At 33.8% G+C, this 6699-nt stretch overlaps 1 long non-coding RNA gene across 1 annotated transcript; it reads right to left on the bottom strand.

Moving 5' to 3' along the window:
• Positions 1 to 3222: 3222 nt before the first annotated feature.
• On the bottom strand, positions 3223 to 4733 carry LOC107828961 (uncharacterized). Its single transcript, XR_001657819.2, has 2 exons — positions 4598 to 4733; positions 3223 to 3876 (listed from the first exon to the last, which is right to left on the bottom strand). It is a non-coding gene; the product is annotated as an uncharacterized LOC107828961 (long non-coding RNA).
• Positions 4734 to 6699: the final 1966 nt, after the last annotated feature.

The raw sequence follows: 6699 nt of genomic DNA, 5'->3' as shown, positions 1-6699 counted from the left end.
TTTCAGTTTCACCGCTACCTAAAAAGGAAAAAAATTCCACATATTACATAAATGGGAATGAGGTGCACACATGACGACACTAAGTATAGACTTTTTTGGCCATGAACGTTCCTTATTTTTTGGCATTTTAGGGCCATAAAACAGGATTTCAACACGATTTTCAAATTTTCGTATGCTATAGTCTATATCATTTGTATGAATTCGGGCGACCGTCTCTGAATCGCCTAAAATTTATAAGACCATCAAAAATCAGCTAATTAAATATAGGCATCACTTCTCCATGACCATTCCTTATGTTTTGGTGTTTTATGGCCATAAAACAGGAATTCAGCATGATTTCAAAATTTTCGTGTGTTATAGTCCACGCCATCTGCATGAATTCGGGATACTGATTCGGAATCACCTAAAATATTGCGGGACCATAAAAATGACCTTATGAATAATAGTCATCGCTTCACCATGACCGTTCCTCAATTTTTAGCATTTAGGGCTATAAATAGGAATTCAGCATGATTCCCAAATTTTCATGTGCTATCACGCCATCTGTATAAATTCGAGCGACCAGCTCCGAATCACCTAAATTTATACGGGACCATAAAAATATTGAACAATAGACATCACTTTGCCATGACCGTTTCTTATTTTTCGGCGTCTTAGAGCAATAAAACAGGAATTCAATATGATATCCAAATTTTCATGTGCTATAGTCCACGTCATCATCATGAATTCGGGCGACCGGTTCCAAATTGCCTAAATTTTGCGAGACCATATGAAATGACCTCATGAACAATAAGCATCACTTCACCATGATTATTCCTCATTTTTGGCGTTTTAGGGCCATAAAATAGGAATTCAACACGATTTCCAAATATGTGTTTGTTATAGTTCACGCCATCTGCATGAATTCAGGTGACCGGCTTCGAATCGCCTAAAATTTTGCGGGATCATAAAAAATGACCTAATGAGCAATAAGCATCACTTCGTCATGATCGTTCCTTGTTTCTTGCGTTTTAGGGTCATAAAATAGAAATTCAGCACGATTTCCAAATTTACGTATGCTATAGTCCATGTTGTCCGCATGAATTTGGGTGAAAGACTCCGAATTACCTAAAATTTTGTGGGACCATAAAAAATAAATTAATGAACAATAGGCATCACTTCTCCATAACCATTCTTCATTTTTAGCATTTTAGGGTCATAAAACAGGAATTCAACACGATTTCCAAATTTTCGTATGTTATATTCCACGTCATCTGCATGAACTCGGGTAACCGGCTTCGAATCGCCTAAAATTTTGCGGGACCATAAAAATGACCTAATGAACAATAGGCATCGATTCGCCATGACCGTTTCTAATTTTTGGCGTTTTAAGGCCATAAAACAGGAATTCAACACGATTTTCAAATTTTCGTGTGCTATATGGAGATCAAGGATTCGGGCGACCAGCTTTGAATCATCTAATTTCTTGAGAGAAGGGTATGGAGATCAAGGATTAGGGTAGAAGGTTAGGGGGTAATCGAGTGTTTCCCTTTGTCTTCCTCATTTCGATAGCACTAGTGTTAGTTTGTAATCCCTTTACTCTTAGACTGCTATTATTACCGTTTTAATTGCTATCTTGGCTTCGGTCCTCTTTTTATCTTATTGTTGTTTATACTTGCTGCCATTACTTCTTTTTATCTTATTGTTGTTTATACTTGCTGCCATTACTTCTTTTTATCTTTATATAGCCGAGGGTCTTTCGAAAATATTTTCTCTGTCTTCTAGGATAGTGGTGGAAATTCACTGGCTTCTGGTCGTTATTGTTGATAATATTGTTGATGCTATATAAATTTATGAATACTGACTAAAAATAATAATAATAAATTCAACCGACTATTTATATAAAGTTTTTATTTTATTTTTAGGAAATCTGAACTAGTCGTAAATTTCAGATATAGATGGTTAATTATACCAAAAAGGTATCTTTGTGGCGTTGAAAAAGGCAGAATAAAATAAAGAAAGTTCACGTGTTTACATATTTCAATAAACCTCATAATCTATAACGATATCTTGCATTATCCAATGAACTGGCTTTTACCAGTCTTTATGTCCATTGTCGGCGGTGGCAGATTCAAGATTTTAAAGTTATTGGTGTTCGTCGATAAAAACTTCAAAAGAAAAGGAAAAATGAATTTACTTATGGGTGCTCGCTCAATATTTATCTAAATATTTGTAAGGTTACCTATATAAATTTATTAATATGATCAAAGTTAGTGGGTGCTTACAACTCCCTACGTGCATCCGCCACAGATTGTCCGCAACCTCACTTTGATGTGATGTTACAGAAGAATTAATCTCACCTAACATGTTAAACGCAAAATAGTCTGACGGATGGATAATATATGTATAATTCATGTATAACTAATATCTGTTACTATGTATATAACTGTGTATAATCTTACAATCTATATATACCGACTAGAAAAAGTAACCATAAACTCTGGCCGGCTATTTGCATAACAATCCCATTCAGATATACCACTAGATGTATTATTAGATTATATATTCTTCTTCTTTTGTTCAAGTTCTATTAGTTTAAACGTCTAGTCATGAGGAATTTCCAAAAACAAAAGTGTTGTTTGTCATAAGTTCCTATCTTCTTCTGTAATGTAATGATATATTTACTGCATTCAACTTTAAGTCACTTCATGGATTCAGGTTATTGGTAAAGGACATATGAGCTTCACATCACATAGTATTGAATTCAGATGAGTCGGGATTTAAAGTTTATGGGTTTTGAATTTATTATGAAACTCATAGCTCGTTTATGGGTTCTGAATTTATCATCAAACTCATAGCTCGTTTTAGTTACCTAGCTATATTAAGAATGAGTTCAAGTTTTGTTTATACCAACAGATAGAATTAATATACAACAATTAGAACTCTTCCAAGCAAGTGATGCGACAACCAAAAACAAAAGTAATAACCAATTGTAATCGATTAAATTACACTGATAGTGTAACGTTTCTTTACAGCGCCACTGCATATAAATGTAAATCCATTATGAATACGCCAACAACTGATGAAATAGAAATCATTGGATGAACTATATATGACTATCATTTTAGAATAGGTAGAGCAATTAAAACATATTCCGCAACAAGCATCTCTTGATATTAGTACAAATTACTCCCGCTAGAAAAGATAAACAAAGAAAAATAAAGGCAGAATCAGAATTTAAAGTTTATGAGTTCAGAATTTATCATCAAATTCATAGCTTGTCTTGGTTATTGGATTCGCAATTAAATACATATTTAATGTATTTGCTAATATAAATACAGAATCTAGCAAAACTACAACCCGTACGTTACACTCTAGTGAAGAAAATTAAAGTCCATTAAAACAATAGACATAGAAAATATAGGGATTAGAAACGAAAACCAGTAAGTCCCAGAGTCATCCATCCATAAATAATCCAGGTACACGAAGCATTTCGCACGTGTTCCTGTAACCTATCCTAACGCAAGCATCAATGGATGATTTCACGTCATATATCCATCAATCCGGGACTCAATCTGAACATGAGTTCACAAAACTCAACCTGATTAAGAGCTCCATCTCCATCCAAATCTCCTTCAGCCAACATACAAACAAGCTCATCATCTCTCAATTCATGCAATCCCATTAATGTAGTGTTTCTCTTCAAACTTTCAAATGTTATTAGCCCTATGCTTACATCCATCAGCAAGCTAAAACCATTGCATAATTCCATCATAAACCTTTCTGCACCCAATGTTTCAATCATTGAGGGAAAGTAATCCTCAAAACCAAAAGGATCCTCAAGATGAGCAACAGCCGCCATGCATGAAAGAGCTGATTTCGCCTCAATAATTTTACCTGTTGAGACATAATATAATGAAATAATTAAAAGTCTTTTTCTATCAAACAACTTATACCTTTTAGATAAGTCGGTCGTGCCATTCAACATGGTACTAGAGTAGGCAAAAAAAAAAAAAGTCCATGTTCGTAACTCAACCCATAAGCTAGCTTAGGAGCTGAGCATTGTGCAAGACCAAAGGATTCCATCCTCATGAATATAGAATATCCAATACCCCCTCCAGCACTCCCAACTGGAGCGTGGACAACATAATATGGAGGCTCAACATTCAAGTAAATCAAGTATTGGGATGAGACTAGCGGAGCCAGAATTTGAAGTTTTATGGGTTCGGCATTGCAATCCTTTTAAGTTACTGGGTTCTAAATTATATATTTATATATATTCAATGAATTTTTTAAGTGAAATATAGTGTATGAACAAAAGTTACTGGGTTCGGCCGAACCCACATCCGGTGCTGTAGCTCCGTCACTGTTGCTCAAGACCATTTAAAGAGACCAAAAGGATGCTATTCCACCAATGTGAGATATTCCACACAGAGGTTCTAAGTTCTCTAAAAAGGAAAAAAAGAAGAAGAAGAAAATTTACACATATTGCATAAATGAGAATCAGGTCCACGCGTAACCACAGTGAGACATAATATAATTAAGCAGTTAAAAGTATATATTATCTAACAACTTAATTAAATAAATCGGTCACAGAAATTAACAATTCAACATTTACCTAAAGAGAGAGAGCAGATGCAAAAGTATTCTTTTTGAGAAGCCTCGGAAAAGAAAAGAAGAAAAGTGAAAGATAGTACTGTTAATAATTGATTGTTGGGAATAACCTGAGGCAACGAGTACGAGAAGAATTAATTATATATATACAAAAATAGAATTTTTTTGGAGCTCGTGAAATTATTGGCTTTACAGTTACAGGTTAATATATCAATATGGCTGTATTTGATGTGTCCACAATTGCTATTTCGTTGGTTATACTATAGTTCTCCTTCCTGGAAGTTGCATGATAATCAGAAAACCGTATAAGTGGTCTCATAAGATATGCCTATTCCAGATGATAAAGATGTTTGTGGACTCTTTGGTAAAGGTTATATGGCTTGTCACTGACGTATACAGCTAATTTTTAGGGCAACTGCGGATTTAGAATCTGAAATTTATGGATTATTACGGCAACATCAAGTTAATATACAATAATAATGAGGTTTACAATTATATATTTATAAATATTTAATAATTTTTTTTATGAAGGGGAAACTTGGCGTAACTGGTAAAGTTGTTGTCATGTGACCAGGAGGTCATAGGCTCGCGTCGTGGAAACAACCTCTTGTAGAAATGCAAGATAAGGCTGTGTACAATAGACTCTTGTAGTCTAGTCCTTCCCGAACCCTGCGCATAGCGGAAACTTAATGCATCATGCTGCCATTTTTAATGAATATTATTGAGTTTACAAATTCGCCCCTAACTACTGTCCATGCAATAGTCCCAACGCTAAATTTAGATCAACTATTTATTGTATTTTTTCTGAATGGAGAATGTCTTTGGTAGGGAAATGTACGAAGTTGGATAAGTGAAAGAGAAGGATTGGGTGAAAATGAAACCTTATAGTACAGTTGCATTAATTGCACCCACAGCTTAGCCTTAGGAGGTAAAAAGTTATTTACTTCAATTTAGGCGTAATGGTTTCCTAGTTTAAAGCTAATATATGAACTTTGAATTTTTCCATTTAAACACTCGAACTTGATAGAATGAGTACAAATAAATACATTCAGTAATACGTGTATATTAATTGCGCTGACATGTACAACACGTCATATACTAGACTATATATTACTTACATGTGTTATTTGTGGGTCATATTCTTAAATACTAAATAAGCAGAAAAAAAGTTAAAAATAAATAAAAAAGAAAAAAGAAAGAGAAAAAAAGACGTGACACTTCCCTCTGTCCACCCACCTCTCCCTTCTTCTCCGTTCACCACTTCCATTCCTTTCCTTATTTTTTTTCTTCTTGTTTTTCCTTTTCTTCAGTGGATAATTTTGAATTCTAAAGATTAACAATAATGTATGAGTATTAGTCGGCGTAAGTAATATAAAATTAAAATTTCCACTCGTAAGTAATTGAGTGCCAATTCACATGCATAATATCTCTTTTTCTTTCTCCCTTCCACCTCTCCAAATAAATAAAATAAAATAAAACTTTTCGCTTATAAATGAGTGAAATCATTTTCCTCATTTTATGAAAAAATATCGTTTTTTTCATCAAAAAAATATTTAACTAAAAAATAATTTTTGTCGTATCAAATACACCTAATTAAACATGAGGGACCATAAATTTGTGACCACTTGGGGACAAGTAACATGAAATCTGTTTTTTCCCAGAGGCAAGTAGGATAAGTATGAAAATAGTGAATATTCCTTGAATAAAACTATACAAGGGTCTTAATTTTCATCATTTTAATTTCCTTGGCCATACTTGGAAGGTTCACTGCGGCTTCCTCCCTAGTTTTAAACGTGTGTTTTGGCACCATCTCAATTAGTTATTTTTGTTGTTGTTAAATAACCGTAGTATGATGACCAATTTATATTTGCTCTGTCTTTTAACTTATTTGCTATCTCCACCAATATATGTATAAGGTTTTTCCTACTAAGGTTTACACAGATGAGAAGGAATCACTTAGTCGTATTTTTTGTGTATGCTGGAATTTGATCATATGTCTCGAAGATTTGCCTCCACTTCATTCGGACACTAAATCACACCTTTGGGTGAAAATTTAGTTAGGTTTTTGGTAATAAATTAATTAACTAATATGTGATTTACATGCTT

Source organism: Nicotiana tabacum, chromosome 1 (assembly GCF_000715075.1).
Source record: "Nicotiana tabacum cultivar K326 chromosome 1, ASM71507v2, whole genome shotgun sequence".
NCBI lineage: Eukaryota > Viridiplantae > Streptophyta > Magnoliopsida > Solanales > Solanaceae > Nicotiana > Nicotiana tabacum.
This window is presented reverse-complemented; position numbering and strand designations above follow the sequence as displayed.